The 22,338-nt window shown below is 30.0% G+C and overlaps 1 pseudogene; it reads right to left on the reverse strand.

The window, feature by feature from the left end:
• Nucleotides 1–392: 392 nt before the first annotated feature.
• LOC149514262 (uncharacterized) lies at nucleotides 393–1,122 on the reverse strand (annotated as a pseudogene).
• Between the last annotated feature and the right edge of the window lie 21,216 nt (nucleotides 1,123–22,338).

Consider the following 22,338-nt stretch of genomic DNA (forward strand, 5'->3'; position numbering starts at 1 on the left):
TAGAGGGCATTGCTATGTTCACTTGGTTTAAATGTTGTCAACATGCTTTTGTCCTTGCACACATGTTTTCTTATCCCAAAATCAACCTACCAAGATTCGTTATTTTCAAGCATGTTGATCTCGAAAATCATGGCAACAAATTTTTTAGAAATATCCCTTTTTTAAGAATTGTTTTTCTTCTATAGCAATTGACATTCTTTCTTGAAATGCCCTGGCTTACCGTAATGGTAACATGAGCCTTTCTTATTCTTTTTGAATTTAGGCCCATTAGAAATCTACTTGAACTTGAACTTCTTTTTGTCAGGCTTTGTAGTTTGTCTTTCCTCTAAAACATGTGTTTTGGCATCACCAGAACCGAAATTTTATTCTTGCTTTCTATATTCCTCTTCAATTCAAAGATGATTAGCCAAAGCCTTAAGAGTGATTTCTTTTTTTTTTTTTGTGTTTCAGACTTCTTTTAAAGTCCTTCCATGATAGAGGATGTTTGTCTATTATAAAGGACACAATAATTGTTTCTTCCATACTTATATTATATTGTTTAAACTGATTAAGCATTCTTTCAATTTCACATAGTTGTTCAATCATAAAATGTGTATCAACCATATGATAATTATTGAAATGTCTAGTGAGAAATTTCTTACTTGTTGCAACCTCGATCATATACTTGGTCTCCAATTTCTCCCATAACTCCTTTGTAGTAGCCTCATTTTTGTATGTATCAAATAGGCTATCAGATACACTATTTAGAATATGGCCTTTACACATATAGTTTGTATATCCCTTATCTGTTTTTTTCTTGTTACAACAATATATCCTTTTGTTTCAATTTCTTTTAGCCTAGGAGTAGTCAAAACATATACAACCTTTAAGGTTGAAAGTAAAAAACTCAACTTCTTTTGCCATATTTGAAAATTGCCACCATCAAAATGATCTAATTTGACGAAAGTAGAAGCCAATTCCCTGAGTTTTAGTAGCCATTGTTAAATCGAATAAAACCTTAAGATAAGTGCATATTTTTAAACAATGACTACTAAAGCAACACTCAAGGAATTGGCTTTTAGTTTTGTCAAACTGGATTGTTTTAATGGTGGCAATTTTCGAAGATGGCAGAAGAATATGCATTTTCTATTTTTAACCTTAAAGGTTGTATATGTTCTGACTACTCTCAGGCCAAAAGAAAATGAAATAGAAGAATTTATTGCTGCAACAAGAGAAAGGTAGAAATGAGATAATGTAGACTACATGTGTAAAAGCCATATTCTAAATAGTCTATCTGACAACCTGTTTGATACCTACCAAAACAAGGCTACTACAAAGGAGTTATGGGACAAATTGGAGACCAAGTATATGACCAAGGATGCAATAAGTAAAAAATTTCTCATTAGTCATTTCAATAATTTTCCTATGGTTGATGGTCATTCTTTGATTGAACAATTACGTGAAATTGAAAGAATGCTTAATCAATGTTAACAGTATAATATAAGCATGGATGAAACAATTATTGTGTCCTCTATAATAAACAAACTTCCTCCATCGTGAAAGGGTTTCAAAAGAAGTTTGAAACATAAAAGAGAAGAAATCACTCTTGAGGCTTTGGCTAATCGTCTTCAAATTGAAAAGGAAAAAAGAAAGCAAGAACATAATTTTGGTTCTAATGATGCCAAAGTTCATGTTTTGGAGGAAATAGACATTAAAAAGCCTGACAAAAAGAAGTCAAAGTTTAAGCAAATTGCTACCTAGCCTAAATTCAAGAAGAATAAGAAAGGCTCATACTACCATTGTGGTAAGCCAAGACATTTCAAGAAAGAATGTCAATTGCTATAGAAGAAAAATGATTCCTCAAAAGGGGAAACATTTGAAAAATTTGTTGCCATGATTTTCAAGATCAACATGCTTGAAAATGATGAATCTTAGTGGGTTGATTTTGGAGTAACAAAAAATGTGTGCAAGGATAAAAACACGTTCACAACATTCAAACCAAGTGAATATGACAATTTCTTCTACATGGGAAATTCTTCTACAACAACAATCAACGGCAAAAGGACTATTGACCTTGAATTCACTTTTGGAAAAACTTTAACTTTGAATGATGTTTATTATGTACTAGAAGTAAAAAAAATTATTGTCTGAAAGTCTATTGAACAATAAATGGGTTAATTCATATAACCTTTTTTCTTATTCATTCCAATATGACTCTTTTCTTACAATGACATTCATAAAGGTGGTTTGTTAAAATGGGGCATCTTCCATGAAACATACTACTGGCAAAGTGAATTTAGGCATGAGTTATAGGTGGCATCTAAAAACAAAAAAGAAAATAGAAAATAGGAAAAAAAATAAAAAAAAAATTGGTTATGACATTATGCACTTAAGAAATTCAAATAAATCCAAATAAAGTCTTGATAAATCCAAAATTTTGGAAAAGAAATAAAAAAACAATAGCCTAAAATGAAAAACCAAAAAAAAAAGTCAAGAGAACCAAAAAGTTAGTAAAAAAAACCAAGAAGAGAGGGAAAATTTTTGGAATAAAAAATTATTTATTCAAGTTCATTTTCCTAAAGGAAACTACTTTTCGATTTAAGTGATCATTCTTGAAGTGACAAATGGCCATCTTTCATCATTCTTTCATGAATGTAGAAATTTATCCTTTGTTATCCCTTTGAGCCTTATTGAATTCTTTCCAAATAAGCCCTAACTAAGGATCACTCTCCACATTGAGAGGCAAAAGGATTGCATTCAAGAGTTTAAAAATGGTGATGTCCAAATAGAATCCTATGTGTTAGGCCAAAGGCCCAATATAAAAGTTCATAAAAGTTTTGAATCCATTTAGTGAAAGAATACAAAAGAAAAGGTGAGGAAAAAGAGAAAATAAAATGAATAAGAACAAAGAAAGAAAAAGAGGATGAAATGAAATGAATGGGTTAAAAGCATAAAAAATGAAAAGGAATATACTTTAGAGTGAATCCTTCAAATGAAAGAATGATCATTGGTTTTAATTACCTTTAAACACTTGCTTTAGGCCTATTTATCCTTTTCTTTGGCAACCTCGATCTTTAGCATATGTTACATCCTATGAAAAGTCCATATTAGATCAAGCATGGATGCTTGAAAATTGAAGAGCTTCTATTGGAAAAATGGCCCTAAAACCCATGAACCTTTTGGTCCCTCTTTATTACTTAATTTTCTATTTAGACCATTAACCCTTTTTTATTAAGTTTGAATTTTTAAGTGCATGGTGTGATAATCAATCCAAAATATTAAAAAAATCAAAAAAAGAAGAAAAGAAAAAAATAGAAAATAAAAAAATGAATGTGGCTCTGGGGTAAAACCCTACAAAAGGGCAATCTAGAGTAAACTTTGAAAGCCATACCAATACTAAATGAGGTGGATACTGAATAAGGATAAGCCAAACTTTTTTGAAAGATCTAAAATATCAAAGCCCTAAAAGTTTGAGAAGGGTTGATTTCGAAAATCTTAACTTTTTTTCATTCTCAAATAACCTTTAAAATCTCAAGCCTTTACAGCTAACTTTGACATATATCAAAATGTCACATTTCAAGGCTAAAGAAAATGTTTAACTTGTTTGATTTTCAAGGGATTCATGTTTTGAAAAAACTTATGTTTCATTTGTGAGTTTGCATGGAAAAAGTATATGCCTCATTTATCTCTTTTTGGTGGAGAAACCCTTTTAAATGGATAAAAACCTCAGTGTGCTAGTTATTCAATCTAGTTTGAAAGAAAATTTTCACCACTTTTATTTTTGATAAGGATTGCCAATTCTCGAGAATTTAAGCTTAGTTTAGCTAGTAGCTAGTACCCAGGTTTTAAGTTCAAATTATCTAGCACCAATGAAGTCTTAACCTAGTTTAGTTGGCATTAATCAAAATTTAAGCTTAGTAAAACTGGCACATAAGCCCAAATTAGCTGACACATAAGCCCAAATTAACTGGCACATAAGCCTAGTCTACTTGGCATGTAAGCCTAGATTAGTTGAAAAAATATACACCTCATTTATCCCCTTCAAGTTGTGAAGTCCTTTTTGAATCAACAGAAATTTTTAGGTACAAAATCATTCAATCCATTGAGAGAGATAATTTTCACCTTTTTCAATCTTAGTAAGGATCATCAATTGTCCAGAAAAATTTAAAACCTATCCAGGTTTTAAGCACAGATTATCTACACTTAGTGAAAATTTAAGCTCAACTTAGTTGGCATCCATAAAAATTTTAAGCCTAATTTAGCTGGCACTCTTAAAAAGATTTAAGCCTAGTTTAGCTAGCATCGATAGGAATTAAGCCCATTTTAGCTAACACTCATCAAAGGATTTAAGCCCAAATTATCTGGCACTCAATGAAAATTTAAGCCAAGCTTAGCTGGTATCCATAAAAAATTTTAAGCCCAGTTTAGCTTGCACTCATGAAAAGATTTAAGCCTAGTATAGCTGACACAAATGAAGATTTAAGCCTAGTCTAGTTGGTAACAATGAAGTTTTAAGCCCAATTTAGCTAGCACTCATGAAAAAATTTAAGCCCAACTTAGTTGTCACCTAATGATGTTTTAAGTCCAGTATAGCTAGCACCAATGAAACTTAGACCTAGTATAATTGGCTCTCAATAAAATTTAAGCCCAAATTATCTATTACTGATGAAATTTAAGGTGGTATATCTGGCACTCATGAAACGATTTAAACCCAATTTATCTGGCATCCAATGAAATTTAAGCCTGGTTTATCTGACACTCATGAAAAGATTTAAGCCAAAATTAGCTGGCACCCAATAAAGTTTTAAGCCCAAATTACTTAGCACCCAATAAAAATTTAAGCCAGTTTATTTGGAACATAATGAAATTTAAACCCAATTTAGCTGGCATCCAATTAAGTTTTAAGCCCAGTTTAGTTGGCACCCAATGAAAGATTTAAGCCTAGTTTAACTAACACCAATGAAAATTTAAGCTCAAATTAGCTAGCTTTGAAATTTTAAGCCTAATATTAGCTGGCACAAAAGCCCAAATTAGCTTGCATATTGGCCCAGATTAGTAGTCACTTAGTTTGATATGTAGTTTAATCTTGATCACTTCATTCGACCTATAGTTTAATTTTGGTCATTCTTATCTTTCGACTTACAATTTAATCTTGGTTGTCTTGAGGAAAAAAAACAAAACAAAATACCAAAAAAACCAAAAAAGAAAAAAAAAAACCAAAACAAAAAAAAAAAGAACCAAAACAAAAAAAAAAAAAATTGTCTTAGGAAATAATAACCAAACAAATTTTTTGTTTATATCTCTAAAATATTCTTGATCCTCAGAAATATGCAACGAAGGGTAGCTACAGATATCGAATTTTATCCATAATATTTTATCTTTTAATTAGGGGTTGGTTTTTGCAATTGGACCCAATCTTCATTTTTTAAGTCCAATATATGGTCTACTTTTAAATGCTCTGTATAAAGCCCAAAATGGCCCGATAAAAGACTTGATAAGTGGCCCAATCAAAGCCCAAAGGAAAAAGTGAAATGAAGAAAGCTTGAAGTTGGCCATTAAACATAAAAATATATATAATAAAATAAATAATAATAACATTAAAATTTAAAAAATTATTATTAAAACATTAAAAATTACAAATTACAAATTACAAAATTTAAAACTAATAACATAAAAAATAAATAAATACAAAACCAAAAAATAGAAAAACAAAAAAGCTTGGCCCAATCCAATAAAAGCCCAAAGCCGAAAAGACTAAAATGAAGAGAGGCCCATGGCCAAGAAATAAGGGCCATTAACCATGCATGAGATGAAGTTTTAGGTGAAAAAAAATAAAAGTAAGCTACTGCCAAATGGTAAAGAACTAAAAACGGCTTGAGGCATGAAACAGAAAGGGTGGCAGCATGAGAGGAAGAGGGCGCGTATGGGATGTGAGTTGAGAGAAAAAATTGAATGGAAGTGGCTACAAAAACTGCATGGGGAGAGGTTTTCATGCGCTGGGAAGGCAACTGGAGCAGATACGTGCAAAAGGAAAGGCAAAAAAACTAAACAAAGAAGAGAAAGGAAGGACGCGAGGCCAAAGGGAGGAAAAACAGAAATGTGAAAAAAAGAAGAGTAGGAAGCAAAAAAAGAAGAGGACGAAGACCAGAAGGAGGAGTGAAAAAGAACTGGCTCGCAGCCAAAACCAAAAAAAATGAACATGAAAACAAAACTGGGGGCATGTAGAAACTGAACCAAACAGGCAAGAAAAGAAAACAAAAGCGAGAGGAGAAGAGAAAGAAGGGCGCAAAAGGCAGTAGCGGGGGTGAAGTAGACCAGAAAAGGGAAGACTGGGAGGAAAACAGAAAGTAAAAAGAAGGGAGGAAGGTCTCTCAAACGGTGAGGCAGAAAAACCTGAAGGCAGTGGCCAAAACAAAATGGAAGAAACAAAAGCAAAGAGGAAAAACAGAGGGTGAGAAGAAAACTAGGCAACCAGCACGTGAAGAAGAAAAACAAAGCCAAAAAAAAAGGAACCAAAGACTAGCTCAGCAAAGAAAAATGTAGCAAAATTCACAGCGAAGAAAGGACGCTTAACGTGAAAGCTTGTGAGGAAAAATTAGAAGAAAGAGCAGAAAGGCAGTAGCCAAAAGGAAAACTGGAAATATTTAGCAGAAAAACAACCAAAAAAACTGAGAGGGTGAAGCTCACAGGAAAGGTAATCTCTTTGGACCTTTTCGAGCATGTCATCATGCATAAATCTTCCAAGCTTAGCTTTGATATCTTGATCCTTTGCTCATAAAATTTAAAACCTTCTTTTTAGTTTTAGTTTCTCAGTTGTTAGATCCTTGGCTGTTTAGCTCACTTCTCTTTGTTTTTTTTTTTTTTTGTTTTAAATTTTGTTTAAACCTTTCTTTAATTGGTTTTGGTCGTTATTTAGCTTAGCAAAATTTCTTTTAAGCAAATTAGCTACTGTGTGAAACTTGATAGTTTGTAGATGTGATTTATTTGATGTGATTACAATTAGCTACTGCTTTATTAAATCTTCATGCAGTTTTTTTTTTTTTTTTTTTTTCAACTTGTTGACACCAATCCCTTACAATTTGAAAGCCAAATTCACTACAAAAATTAGAGTGAACAATTTTAAGATAAATTCATGCAACTCAAAATAATAATAATAATAATAATAATGATAATAATAATAAATAAATAAATAAATAAAATTTTAAAAAATCACCGCTTAGATGTTGGAGGAAATTAAAAATCATGTTTTAAAAATTAATAATTTCACTTAGATATTGAGAAATTATTAAATATTAAAAAATAAAAATAATAAAAGATTAATAAATTATAATAATAATGATAAAATGTTTAATGAAAAGGAAAATAAATAAAATATAAAAATCCATCTTTTAGAAAAATAGATAAGGGTAAATAAATAATAATAATAATTTTAAAGGAAAAAATATGAAAATATAAAAAAATTCTATTTTTAAGAAAATTACAAAATATGAACTTACTCCGAGAGTTTGCCTAGATGTTAAAAATTTTTAGAGAGATTCGTAAATCCTTAAAATTAAAACCCTAAATCAAAACCCCAAACTAAAACATTAAAATCAAAATCCTAAATAAAACCCCAAAATGAAACCTTAAAATGAAACCGTAAATCAAACCTAAACTAAAACCCTGAAATGAAACCATAAAACAGAACCCTAAAACTGAAACTTTAAGTGAAACCTTAAACCTTAGGTAAAACTTGAAACCCTAAAATACAACATCGAGACCCTAAACCCCAATTGAAGACCTAAATAAAATCATGAAACCCCAAAACCTTAAAACTATCATGAAATTTAAGGATTTATATGAAAACTTCCCATGAAATAATTTGTTCCCAAATTTCACCTAGATGATTGGGTATTTAAAATATTTTATTTCATTAAGAATTTTCATATAATTTCGTAATTTAAAATAATAGATTTAAAAAAAATTAAAGCAAGATTTTAAGATCCTAAATTCACATACTCATATCTCTTAATTGTTGTTATTGTTCCTTGTTTAATTATGGCATCATCTTTTTTCTGCATAAATATGTTTTATGTAAAATATTATTTTAAAACGTATTTAAAATAAATTTAAAATAATATTGTGAAAAATATAATTTTCGTACTCTGCTTAGATGTTAGAGAGGCACCAATAATTATTATTTTTAAAGAATATATTTTTAAGGAAATGTTGTAGAAAATCTTAAATGGAAAGAAATATCTTCAAATTCTACCTTTATATTAGAGAATTTTAAGGTATTTCTTTAATTTATAAATTTTCACAATATTTCTAAATAAAGATTTTTAAATAATTTTGTTTATTAAAAATGAAAGAAATTACAATTAAATTTCATTTAAAAACCATTTTGGTCCAAAGTTTTAAATAGCATATGATTAATTTGTACAAATTTTATGGGCACTGTGGGGGTGCTAACCCTTCCTTACGTGTAACCAACTCTTGAGCCCAATCCTGTTTTGTAGGCCAAAATTATCTTTTTAAGAAACTTTAAACCCGTTTAATTGTTTTATTAAAAGAATAAAATTTTTCGGTGGCCAATCACACCCTAAAAAAGATTGGTGGCGACTCTCTATGTTTTTCATGATTTTAAATTTTTGCATTTAGCAATTAAGTCTTCGGACTTATATGTTATTGTCATAATGTCTAGGTTGGGAAACCTACCCATTAGACACAAAATCTATGAAGTTACCACCAATCTGTTTTAGCTAGGTGTGATTAGCCACCTATATGAATCTATCCTTTTTAAGGTTATCCTAAGCTTGAGCTAAAGGTCCCTAAGAAGAATAGGTTTTGGCCTACATCATTAAAATTAAGGTTCGGGAGCCAATTACAAGCAAGGAAAGTATTAGCACCCCTTTACGTCCAAAATTAATACCAAATTAATTTTGTGTTATCTTACCTAAGCTTTATCAAAAAATAGTTTTATCATGCAAATAAATCAATTCCAATCCTTTTTATTTATTTACAACACATGGTGATATAAAAACTTATCAAGAATATCATGGAATCATGCAATCATGTAGTAAATATTAATTCATAACATGCAAAATTTATTATGCAAATATATTATAAATCATATCAAATATCGTGTAATAATATCATGCCTAGATCATGCTAAAATATTCATGCAAGAATGTCATGAAATATATTATTAATTATCAGGCAATAATAACAATCATGTAAATATATAATATCATGAAAATCAAATATAATCACACAAATATATTAATTATTAAATCATGCAATTATGCACACAATAAATATAAAAACATGCAATTAGATATCATTCAAAATTAATATAATATCATATCATGCAGTAAATATAAAATCATGCAATAATAATAATCATGCAAATAAATATATTAATAATCATACAATCACACAAATAAATATATTAATAATCATACAATCACACAAATAAATAAATTAATAATTATACAAATAGACATGCAATTAACAATGTAAAACATGTCATTAAATATCTAATCATGCAATTAACAATGTAAAACATGTCATTAAATATCTAATCATGCAATTAACAATGTAAAACATGCAAATAAATATATAATTGTGCAATTAACAATATAGATCATGCAAATAAATATATAATCATGTAATTAACAATGTAAATCATGCAAATAAATATATAATCATGCAATTAACAATATAAATCATGCAATAAAATTTATAATCATGCAAATAAATATATAATCATGCAAGTAACAATATAAAACATGCAAATATATATAATCATGCAATTAACAACATAAATCATGCAAATATATATTATCATGCAATTATCAATATAAAACATGCAATTAATTATATAATCATGCAATTAACAATATAAATCATATAATAAAATATATTATCATGCAATTAACAATATAAAACATGCAAATAAATATATTATCATGCAAATAATAATATTAATAATCATGCAATTAAATATTAGTTATGCAAATTCATGCAAAAATAATACCATAAAATAAATATAAAAAAAGTAAGCAATTAAATATTATAAAAGTTATGAAAAAATCACAAAAAAAGAAGGTAAATATTACCTCAATGAATCATAGATTCCAACAATTTTTCACCTTTCAAAAACTGATGTTTCCTACTATAAATCTTAACCTTCCTTCCAAGAACTCTAACTGGATCTTCTTGCAAAATTTTTTTGCTTGATTTCTTCTTCTTTATGGATTCAAAACTTTGCCTAAATTTTCTCTCTTTTCAATTACCTTTGTCTGTTCTTGAAATCAATTGCTGTGAGGCCCACCTTTTAGTCTTAGATTCAAGGTCCTTATATAGGGATTGAATTCCTTTCGACTTGGAAGAAATTAATTCAACCGAATCTAGGATTTCTCTCCAAATTTCATTCTTTGTGTAATCTTCTTTTTCTCAAGAGATTGAGCCCCAAGTCTTTCCAAAATTATTCAACCATTAAAGTTAAAATTTGAGATAGAATCCAAGAGTTGAATTAAATCCAAGATTTTCCATGCAAAATCTCACATTTGTTTTTTATTTTTTACTCTTTTTTTTAGTTTTTTACTAACTTGACTTTGACTCTTTTGACTAAAAAAACAAAAATTAAACTAAAAAATTAAAACACAAATAAATTTTAGGGCTTAGTCTTTGGGTCAAAAATTCACTTTTCGATTAAACATAATTGCAAAATCAAAATAAAAAATTAAAGTCTAATGAATTTCAAAAAATCCCCAGGCAAAATAAGGTGTCTACAGTTGCCCATTTTTTGTGCATTTTCTGTGAAATAGGAATTGTACAAAGACAAAAGACATCCATCATGTTCAAGTTAAAAAAAATCAAAAAACGAAAATTGCAAAGGCTCCTCCTTAGAGGTTTGAAATTTTTTTTTTTTGAAAAATGCTCCCCCATAATTGAGGCTTTGAAACTTTTGAAAAATAAAATGCTCCCTTACAACTGAGGGTTTGAAACTTTGAAATATAAAATGCTCCCCCACAACTAAGGCATTGAAACTTTTGAAAAATAAAAAAGTTTCCAACAAAATGCTCCCCCACAACTTAGGTTTTGAAACTTTTGAAAAATAAAATGCTCCCCTACAATTGAGGCTTTGGAACTTTTAAAAATAAAATGCTCCCCAACAATTGAGGCTTTGAAACTTTGAAAAATAAAATGCTTCCCTATAACTGATGCCTTGGAACTTTGAAAAATAAAATAAGATTATTCTTACCTTTGAAATAATTCCTCCATGATAAAGGCATTGAAACTTAAAAAAAACTCTAACCTTAAATTGAGTCTTTGCATTTCATCTAAATCATCATTGATTGCCTTCCAATGTCCCTTCTCAAAATTATTTTCTCATCTAGTTTTTCCTTCTTGCTTTCTAAACATATGCAATGAATGCCTGCAATGAATGAAAAGATTCTCCACAATTCTTAAAATCAATTTCAAGATTCAAACTTTAATTTTTCTTCCTTTCAAACATGCATGATGCATGGGATGAATATGATGAACACAATGTATGCATACAATGAATGCATAAGCTAAAGCCTTTTCAAAATTTCATCCTAATTTCACAACTTAAACTTTGATCTTTCTTTTCCAAACATGGAAGTGCATAAGTGCAATAAATGCTATGATGTATGCAACAAGTAATGAATGTAATGAATACAATGCATGAATGCAAAATTCCTACCTAATTTCAAGCTTTAATTTTTTTTTTCTTTTTCAAATATGCATGATGAATGCCATGAATGAGTGCAATATTCTTAGTATGATGTATGCATGTAATGCATGTGGTGAATGTAATGAATCCTATGCAATTCATTTATCTTTTCAATTGTGGTAAATCAAAGGGTTCTCAAAACTCTTGATTTATCTTCTCACTTTTTTTAACTTTCAACACTTGTGATTTTCAACAATAGCTATCATGCATCATTAAGTAGTCTAATCTATTATATCATCCAAATCCAAAGTTTCTTTTTTTCAATTGAATCTCAAGACTCTTCTTTATGTCTTTTTTTAGTTTCTCATCATGTTTATCTTCAACTTCTTTGGAACTGGCCAACAAATGTACCAACTGATTTGTGACCCAAAACTCCTCTTCATAAGCTTCATCACTTGATCATAACATTTGGGAATTTTTTTTATTTGTAAGCCACTAAGATCAACATCATTTTAAAATTATTTCATCTTTTACATTTCATTTTCAATATGCCCCAATCATTTCCAACGTTTCTGAAATAATGTAAGGATCTTTCATAACAATCATTTATTCATTTATCATCATTTCATTTCAATGCCAAATGTAATCCATCCCATTTTTTTAATTCATCATAGGAAGAAATAAATGATGATAAATAAGAAAAATCAAAGAAAGGGTATTCATTATAAAAACAAGTCTAGTAAAGAATAAATAGGCAAGGAAATCATTTCAGGATGAATCAAGATAAATGTTGGGAAGGGTACTCAACATCTAAGATAATGAATATTTAGACAATTCTAAACAAATTAATTTTGAATTCTTTTTCAAAAGCTCATTCTATTGATATTCTTGATATTTCATCAATTCAAGCATTATCTCTATTTCTTGGGGAACCTCATCAAGGCTGTTTTTCCAAGTTTCCTCTTTGTAACTTAAACTGTCCTTTTGGGTTTCTAGTTTAAGTTTTCTTTTCTTCCTCTTTTTTTTTTGCTTTTTGTTTTTTGTTTTTGCCTTTTTTGCTTTTATTTGCACATTTTTCTCACATCATTTCCTTCTCATTTCCCCTTTTCCCTTAATCTATCAGTGACATCTTAATCAAAATTCTCAACATTCCCATTACAAGTTTGTCTTAGTTCAATTCATGCTTATCCACTTTGGACATTCACATTTAATCAAAATAGACTTTTAAGGGACGTAACATAGGTTAGGGTGAGGGGTTATGAAAGAAATGGATAAAGTAAGCCTAAAATTAATTTGAAGGGTTATAAACCAAAAGATCATTTATTATCATATGGAGCAGCTTGGTTTTTTTTTTTTTTTTTTGCCCAATTCTTCTTCAATTCTCTCTTTTTTTTTTTTCTATTTGCACTTTTCATCCTTTTTTAGGAAATATTTGAGCACCAAAGAGTATTTTTTTTCTTTTACCCTTACAATCATTAGGGACCTTCATTTTCTTTTTTCTTTGTTTTTCTCTTTGTAATCAAACTTTTTTCAAACTTTGCCTTCTAGTGTAGAGGTTGATTTTTGGTTAAGGTTTCTTCCAAAAAAAATTCAATAAGCTCAAATGGGATAGCCAATGGATAATTTTACTCATTGTGTGAAAGGTAAAAGAAAGATGGTCATTTTTCATTTCAAATATAAATACTCCCAATAAAGAACATTTATTAACTAAAAGCAAACTTGTGAGAAAACCATTACAAAAAAAAAATCACACACTACATCACTTTTGTCTATAAGCAAAATCACACGCTAGTTTCATTTCATAAAACTTATCTTCTTTTACTTTAATGATCCTAATGGATTAAGAGTTTCAACTTATTAATTCCATCAATATAAATGATGCTTTTAAAATCAAATCCTAAATTATTATCATGATTGTCTGAATATTCATTATTTAGAACATAAGAGTGGGTGAAATATGAAAGGCATGTATATAAAAGCAATGTAACAAATGAGGAAATGTAATGAAAATGCATATGTCACTTTGTTGAAATGAAGAAAGATAAATAAAAAACTGACATAAAAGACTCAAACATTCCAAACTTGCATTATTTCTTAAAGTTTCTAAGGTGGCAGATATTTATAAAAACTCATTCAAAATTATGCCCCAGTGTGGTTAAGCAAAAGGTTTTTGCTGACACATGTCTTTACTTCTTAATTGAAATTCACCAATCCATTTTTTACAAAACTTTGCACTTTATACTTTAATGCTGTGCAATTTTTTATAGAATAGCCAACATTCCTAGGATGATAGTCGTAAGTAGCATTAGCATCATACCATTTGGGTTAGGGAGACTTCATAGGTTTTGATTAGGCTTGCAGTAGATTGTGAGAGGTTTGACCTAAGCTCTGTAAGGTATTTTTTCCTTTACTATATTTACCATGTCTTTTTTAACTTTCTCATAAAACTCGATGTGAAAGGCATACATAATTTTTTATAGCTTTTGACGAAAAGCATCACAATGCTAGATAGAGTGCCCCAAGGCCCCTTTATGATATTTGTAAGACTGGTTCAAATCCATTTTGGCACAACAATTTTTGTGACTTAAAGGTACTGGACAAATCATGTTTGCCTTAACCAGAGCTTCAAAAACTTATTCCAATGGAGTTTTAACATCATTGACACTCCCCTTAATGTGGTAAGTTTTACTACCATTTATAGGATTAGTGGTTCTAGCATGAGTTGGTAAGGGATTCCCACTGATGTTTGGTCCCTCAAAGGTATCAAATTTTAACAAACCCTAGTCAATAAGATGTTACACCTTGTATTTCAAAGTAGTGCAATTTTTAGTTAAGTGATCTAAGTTTCTAGCATGATAGTCACATCTGGCAGTACCATCATACCATTTAGGGTTAGGGGCTTTAATGGTGCCACTTGATGAAATACTATAAGACAACTTTCTACTAACTAAGGAAATAGTCCAGTATAGGTTATAGGGATGGGATCAATCCAGGTCTTTTCTTGGGTAGCTCAAGGCACCCTTGAATAACTGGCTTGTGCATTTGGCTAAACGGTGAGAAAAAGGGCAGGGCCATACATGGGGGCTATAGGTTAGATAGTAGGTTGATAAGTAGGTGGTGTGGGGTGATAAGGATAGGTGTTTGGTGAAATGTTATGGGTGAAATGGTAAAGGTCTTGGTATGTGTGGTATAAAGGATATCAAGGGTACCCATTGAATTATAGCCCTTTCATGAAATACAGTCTAAGCATCAGCCTCCTTATTTTTGTTTGCAACTCCTTTCTTTGCACTAGATGTTTCACCTCTTTTTAGTTTCCCATTATTAATAGCATTTTCAATAATTTCCCTAGAGATTACCATATAAGCAAAATTCTTGGTGGTGTTGCCAATCATTCTCTCATAATAGGGAGCCTTAACAGTATTGATGAATAGAATTGTATTTTTTTCGATCAATGGGGTTTGAACTTGGGTAGGCCATATCCCTCCACCTTTGAGCATATTCTTTGAAACTTTCACTTGTTTTTTTCTCTATGTTTTGGAGAAACATATGATTTGGTGCCATGTCTATAATATGCTTGAATTATGTAATGAAAGTCCTTCCAAGTTCTCTCTATCCATGGACGCGAGATCTATCCAGTTTCACATACCACCTAGTTACTAAACTAGTAAGACTATCTTGAAAAAAATGGATGAGCAATTTTTCATATAAGCATATGTAGCCATTTTGCAACAATAAATCTTGACATGTGTAATAGGCATTTGGTCCCATCATACTTCTTGAACTTAGGCACTTTAAATTTTGGTGGAATCACCCCATCAGGGACTAAATAGAGTCCAATAGCATACATTGACTCATAAAAATCTATCCTTTCGATAGCTCTAAGCTTTCTTCAATAATGTCCATCTTTTGGGTTTCAGAATTTTCTTTAATTTCAATAGGGCCAATCTTTAACTTTTATTACTTTTTTAGGATCATCAAGATTTGGAACTTGCATGGGATCAAGCATGTTAATGTCAAGAGCAGGGGTAAGCGATGTAGGAGTAATAGTTGTTGGCATGTCAATCTACACATAGGGATAGTTTGTAGTGAATAACATTTGATGCTGGGCACCTTAAGACACCTATGTTAAACATGGGCCAAAACCGAAGGGATATAATGGATCAACCCCATTTTGTATCACCACCTCTTCCACTTTCTTCCTCTGGCTCATATTTTTCAACAATTCAGTAATAGTTTCCAATTGCCTTTTCAATTTTTCTTGTGACTTTTCTAGCTTCAGGAGATGAATAGTGTATTTTTTTCCATGATCTTTACCTAATATCTAGTATTGTAATACTTCAGATTGTTTGAAGGTTGAGCTATCATTGAACCTGGATTTACCATAATTTTTAAAGAAATTAGGATAACTTATCATTACGCACTTTGGAAAGATATTTATGTATGAATGCAATAAGAAAGATTTAACACATACCAATTATTAACAAAGAAAATCTTTATTAAATTGATAGCTATTTCTAACCAAATCCAATATTACATCCTTGAAAAGTCTAAAATTTATTGTAGAAAGAAATCCCTAATTTATTGATATTGGCCTTGCACTTCATTAAGGAAGGCTAGCAACTCTTAGCCATGTGTTCCTATTGGTGGTACCTTAGTCTTCCATTCTTTAACTTTTTCTACCATGTCCTTGGCTTTATAGGTACCGATAATGATTTGATCAAGCAAGCACTCCAATCGGTTCTGTTTTCTCATATATGCTTCATTGGCTTGTTCTCATTCTTCATTCACAACACCTATTTGTGTTCCAATTTTGACCATTACCCCATTGAGCATTTAGATGTGCTTTTGTGTTTCAATGAGTGCTTTATCTTTTTCTTGCATTTTTGCTTGTAATTGTCTATTTTCTTTCAAAAGTTGAGCTAACTCATGATTGGTGGATGACTATGTGATGTTAAGATAAAAAAAATATTCTTCCATTCATCATTTTCTTGTCTAAGTGCTTGAATCCTTTAGCCTATTCTTCCCCCTAACTCTTTTTTTAGCCTTTTGTTTTCAAGCTCCAGTTCGTCTTTTTCAACTTGGAACTTTCTTTTAGCAATTTCCACTACCAATAAAGGATTTAGAAGTGATGATTTTATTGGGCCTTTTGGAGTTATTTCTTCAAGGATTTTAATATCTTTACCTTGCCTATTGTGCCACACAAAGTACTCAAGGGTAACCTCATTTGAGCGTCTCCTTTTATCTTCCTTTTGAGGTAAATTCCAAGCTTTTAGGGCTTTGGCTATCTTTATAGAGGCATTGATTTCAATATATTGAGGCAAATTCCTTATAGGCATTGCCTATTTGTGTTCCAGTTTTGACCATTACCCCATTGAGCATTTAGATGTGCTTTTGTGTTTCAATGAGTGCTTCATCTTTTTCTTGCATTTTTGCTTGTAATTGTCTATTTTCTTTCAAAAGTTGAGCTAACTCATGATTGGTGGATGACTATGTGATGTTAAGGTAAAAAAAATATTCTTCCATTCATCATTTTCTTGTCTAAGTGCTTGAATCCTTTAGCCTATTCTTCCCCCTAACTCTTTTTTTAGCCTTTTGTTTTCAAGCTCCAATTCGTCTTTTTCAACTTGGAACTTTCTTTTAGCAATTTCCACTACCAATAAAGGATTTAGAAGTGATGATTTTATTGGGCCTTTTGGAGTTATTTCTTCAAGGATTTTAATATCTTTACCTTGCCTATTGTGCCACACAAAGTACTCAAGGGTAACCTCATTTGAGCGTCTCCTTTTATCTTCCTTTTGAGGTAAATTCCAAGCTTTTAGGGCTTTGGCTATCTTTATAGAGGCATTGATTTCAATATATTGAGGCAAATTCCTTATAGGCATTGCCTATTTGTGTTCCAGTTTTGACCATTACCCCATTGAGCATTTAGATGTGCTTTTGTGTTTCAATGAGTGCTTCATCTTTTTCTTGCATTTTTGCTTGTAATTGTCTATTTTCTTTCAAAAGTTGAGCTAACTCATGATTGGTGGATGACTATATGATGTTAAGATAAAAAAAAATATTCTTCCATTCATCATTTTCTTGTCTAAGTGCTTGAATCCTTTAGCCTATTCTTCCCCCTAACTCTTTTTTTAGCCTTTTGTTTTCAAGCTCCAGTTCGTCTTTTTCAACTTGGAACTTTATTTTAGCAATTTCCACTACCAATAAAGGATTTAGAAGAGACGATTTTATTGGGCCATTTGGAGTTATTTCTTCAAGGATTTTAATATCTTTACCTTGCCTATTATTCCACACAAAGTACTCAAGGGTAACCTCATTTGAGCGTCTCCTTTTATCTTCCTTTTGAGGCAAATTCCAAGCTTTTAAAGCTTTGGCTATCTTTATAGAGGCATTGATTTCAATATATGAGAACTCTATTTTACTAAGTTCGAAAGTGGTTGGGATAAATTGTTCATAGCCATATTGTTTTTGCATCATGATGGAAAAATAACTTACTACACCTTAAAGGCCTAAAAGAGGAACCCAAAGCTTATCTTCACAACCATAGAATACTAGTCCATAAGGCATCCAAAGAGCTCTCCATATTTCATCTTAGCTAATGAGCTTACGCAGAAATAAGATCCATGTTTCCTTGGATTTTTGTGTAAGCCATTCATTCTCACAAAATTCCTTAATGGGAGTGCTTGTAGTGAAATAGGGCTTGCGAAATTTACCACCATTATTTTCATTATGACCTTTCATCCAAATGTTCAACAATTGACCACATCTAGTACAATAAACCTCTCTATTTCGACGATAATGATTTAAAGATCTAATGGTCTTAGCTAAAATTATAGGAATAAGGTTCATTTGGTAACCAAGTTGATGAAAGAAATTTACCACTACAACATCAATATAACCCATTACTTTTGGAAATACCATCATCCCATATAAAGCCAATGCCATCAAATCTATTCCTCTTTCAGTGCCAAAATATTTGAATATAAAGTCACGAACAATAGACCAAGGAATACCAACACTTTCACCTTTTTCTTTTACCCAATTATCAACGGTTTGGACATCTATGGCCATCATTTGAGCAAGCTTTTTACAATAATCGATCTTTTTATTTTTTCAACATACCTTCTCAGGATTAAAGAGATCTAAGCGAAGGAGAGTTGAATTTTCATTCAACAGTTGGCACTATGTCAACCTCATTGAACACAAAACAACGATATGAAAGGTTTCAAAATTGAACCATGGCCCTAGTAAACTGATCATCCATAGGGACTAAAAGAAGTAATGCAAGGTCCCCAATCTTCTTTTGGAAAATCTCCTTGGTAGTGACATTCCATTGGTTCCAAATACTAACCAAATAGCTAAGATCATTTTGTTTGAGATTGAGATGGATTTTGGTATATAGATTAGTTACATAATTGATTGGCAAACAATCATCTTCTTTAAGCTAATATTCCTCGAACTTCACTCTTAAGCTCATAAGGAACTTTGATAGGCTCTCCATAGATGTAATAAAGATTATCTTTCTTAAAATTGTTTTAAGGCAATCACTCATTATATAAATCTAATGATGCATGCATGCAAAATAAAGTAAAGAAACAGGTTAGCTAACATATACAAGGAATATATACAAAGAACAATATAAAAGATTAGTATGCAAAAATATATACAAGGAATAACACAAATTTACTAGAATAATAACTATCCCACCATGTGTCTTATTTAGGTTTTTTTCTAATAAAGGAAGGGCAAGGCTTTTGCCTAAGTTTAGATTCTAAGGGTTCATGTACATGCTGGGTTCAAAGGCTTAACAATCTAAAGGCTTCCAAATTATCCCTTTTATCATCGTCCATTATAAACTAGTATGGCACCCTAATCCTCTCCCATCATTATAGGCTTAAACAAAAAAGGTTCAATTTGAGTAGGAGTTTTTGCTAGCTCACACAGAGGTTATCACCTCACGAGAGTATTGGTACTTGCTTTCTTCTAATAAAGGATAAAGCACAGGTATAGAGCTTAGACATGAATGCAAATGTGGTGTGTGTAAAGGGACATACCAAATAATCAAATAAATTAATGCACATAAAAAATTAAAATATGCAAAACAAGAAAACAAAAACAAATGGGTTAATAATATGAAAATCACAAATAATTACATAATAAAACTATCAAAGCAAAGCTTAAGATAACACATAACTAACTAATGGATTGACTCTCTAATATCCCCAGTGGAGTCGCCAAACGGTCATAACATCTAGGTTGGGAAACCTACCCATTAGATACAAAAACTATAGAGTCACCACAAATCTTTTTTAGCTAGGTGTAATTGGCCATTTATGTGAATCTATCCTCTTTGAGGTTATCCTAAGCCTAAGCTAAGGGTCCCTAAAAGGAATAAGTTTTGGTCTACATCTTCAGAACTAGGGTTCGAGAGTCGATTACATGCAAGGAAGGTATTAGCATCCCTTTACGTCCAAAATTGGTACCAAATTAATTATGTGTTATCTTACATAAGCCTTATCAAAACTAGTTTTATCATGCAAATAAATCAATTACAATCCTTTTTAGTTATTTACAGTACATGCTGATACAAAAATTCTATCAGGAATATCAAGTAATCATGCAATCATTAATAAATATTAAATCATACCATGGAAAAATTATCATGCAAATATAATATAAATCATACCAAATATCATGTAATAATATCATGACTAGATCATGTTAAAATATTCATGCAAGAATGTCACGCAAGTATATTAATTACAATGAAATAATAAAAATCATGTAAATATATAATATCATGCAAATTAAATATAATCACACAAATATATTAGTAATTAAATCATGCAATTATGCACACAATAAATATAAAAACATGCAATTAGATATCATTCAAAATTAATATAATATCATATCATGCAATAAATATAAAATCATGCAATAATAATAATAATCATGCAAATAAATATATTAATAATCATACAATCACACAAATAAATAAATTAATAATTATACAAATAGACATGCAATTAAACATATAATCATACAATTAACAATGTAAAACATGCTATTAAATATCTAATCATGCAATTAACAATGTAAAACATGCAAATAAATATATAATCATGCAATTAACAATATAAATCACGCAAATAAATATATAATCATACAATTAAATACAAATCATGCAAAAAAATATATAATCATGCAATTAACAATATAAAACATGATATATATGATCATGCAATTAACAATATAAATTATGCATATATATATATATATATATATTCATGCAATTAACAATATGAAACATGCAATTAAATATATAACCATGCAATTAACAATATAAATCATGTAATAAAATATATTATCATGCAATTAACAATAAAAAAACATGCAAATAAATATATCATCATGCAAATAATAATATTAATAATCATGCAATTAAATATTAGTTATGCAAATTCATGCAAAAATAAATACCATGTAATAAATATGAAAATAAAATTAAGCAATTAAATATAATAAAAGTTATGTAAAAATCACAAAAAAATGCAGGCAAACATTACTTCAATGAATCACGGGTTCCAACAGTTTTTCACCTTTCAAAAACTGATGTTTCCTACTATAAATCTTAGCCTTCCTCCCAAAACTCTAACTGGATCATCTTTCAAAATTTTTTTGCTTGATTGCTTCTTCATTATTGATTCAAAACTTTGCCCAAATTTTCTCTCTTTTTAATGACCTCTATTTGATCTCGAAATCAATTACTAAGGCCACCCTTTTGATATTAGATTCAAAACCCTTATATAGGAATTGAATTCCTTTTGATTTGAAAGAAATTAATTTAATTGAGTGTAAGATTTTTCTCCAAATTTTATTCTCTGTGTGATCTTCCATTTTTCAATAGATTAAGTGCCAAGTCTTTCCAAAATTATTTAACCATTACAGTTGAAATTTGAGATAAAATCAAAGAGTTGAATGGAATCCAAGATTTTCCATGCAAAATCCCACATTTGTTTTTTGTTTTTTACTCTTTTTTTTATTTTTGTTACCATTGGCTTTGACTCTTTTGACTAAAAAAATAAAAATTAAACAAAAAAATTAAAAAACAAATAAAATTTAAGGCTTAATCTTTGGGTCCAAAATTCACTTTTCTGATTAAATTCAATTGCATAATCAAAATAAAAAATTGAAGCCCAATGAATTTTAGAAAATCTCCAAACAAAATAAAAGTGTCTACAATTATGACAACATTTATTAAGGTAATATCATCTCATTAAAGACTTTGTTTTTGGAGGTGATGCTAAAATTGAATGAGTACTCACTGAGGATAACATTGTTGATCCTTTTATTAAGCTATATCCTAATAGAAACATGGTAAACATGTAGCCCAATATGGTATTAGATACATGAATGATTGGTTTTAGTGCAAGTGGGAGATTGTTGGTATTTACCCTTCAAGCCGAATCATATTTTGGCAAGATATTATCATATTTGTAGTACTTTGATATTTAATATCTTATAAAGATCTTATGTCTTTATCATTGAGCTTGTGTACATATATTTCAATGTTGATGCTTATATGATAAAGTTCTCAAAAATTAAATAAAGCATTGTAAGAGAAATACAATAAGATTGTAATTATGAGATCATCATCATATAAAAGCTATATG

The sequence above is a fragment of the Durio zibethinus genome, chromosome 16, assembly GCF_047325235.1.
Source record: "Durio zibethinus cultivar Kanyao isolate XHJ-2024 chromosome 16, ASM4732523v1, whole genome shotgun sequence".
Classification (NCBI taxonomy): Eukaryota; Viridiplantae; Streptophyta; class Magnoliopsida; order Malvales; family Malvaceae; genus Durio; species Durio zibethinus.